Raw genomic sequence first — 913 nt, forward strand, 5'->3', positions numbered from 1 at the left:
AGTTCAGCTGCCAAGGACACTAGACAGGAACATTCCCATATTTAAGAGCATCTCTGTCTCTCTATCACTCTCTCTCAGCAGTGAGAGGCTGAGCTCTAAAGGATTTATATAACAGGAACAGGTGTTAAAACCCACTCCCTAAGATTGTTTTTATACATTTTCATCTAGAAGCTTGCTTGGTGTGCAGTGGCTAAGTTTCCCTGCAGTTATTTCAGTTTGATAATGTAATAATGGCGTGTGAACAAATAGATTTTGGAAAGTAGCCAGGCTGGATTAAACCATGTCAAAATGGATTAAACCAATCTACAAACCAAACCGTACCACGCAAAACCGTCCCTGACCGGATTGCAGCAGACCAAATCAGAATGTTTTCTAATGCATCACAGCACATCACTTATTTTTGGTATCATGTTTATTATAACGGTTTATTATTGTATGTAGCATGTTTAAACATATCAATTTTCATGTAATCTCTAATTACTAATCCCATGTATTCATGTTTATAATGGTTATTGTTAATAAAAATGCAACAAAAAAAAGTTGTGTGTCTGTTTTATTTCACAAATATAGCTGATTGTTCTTCCAGTGCAGAACAATGATGAGTTCATCAATTCAAAATTGTTTCATTGTCTTAAATAATAATAAAAAAATGGATAGGATTTATATAGCTCTCTTTTGGAGGTCACTCAAAGACACTTTACATCATAGAGCATAAATATTGAACAGAAAAACTAGAAAACTGTGTGTGTGCATTATCAATTAGTTTTTTTAATTTCATAGCGGACTAGTGTTAAATCAAACGTTATGCCACTCATTCATCAACAGTTGAGGTCCCCTTTAAAGGCTGAAGCAACTCAGAGTTGGCCCTTATGCTCCTTTGTGGTGGTAGGCTAACGCTGGTGCATAGAGCTCC

At 35.7% G+C, this 913-nt stretch overlaps 1 protein-coding gene across 1 annotated transcript in view; it reads left to right on the forward strand.

Annotated features, from left to right (window-relative positions):
* LOC130371472 (protein phosphatase 1 regulatory subunit 1B-like) overlaps positions 1 to 525 on the forward strand; it is an 8,460-nt gene extending 7,935 nt beyond the window's left edge. The window contains exon 5 of the mRNA XM_056577259.1: positions 1 to 525. This exon is cut by the window's left edge and continues 467 nt beyond it. The gene's annotated coding sequence lies outside the window, so the exon portion shown is untranslated.
* The last annotated feature ends 388 nt before the right edge of the window (positions 526 to 913 follow it).

This window comes from Gadus chalcogrammus, chromosome 18 (assembly GCF_026213295.1).
Source record: "Gadus chalcogrammus isolate NIFS_2021 chromosome 18, NIFS_Gcha_1.0, whole genome shotgun sequence".
NCBI classification, from domain to species: domain Eukaryota; kingdom Metazoa; phylum Chordata; class Actinopteri; order Gadiformes; family Gadidae; genus Gadus; species Gadus chalcogrammus.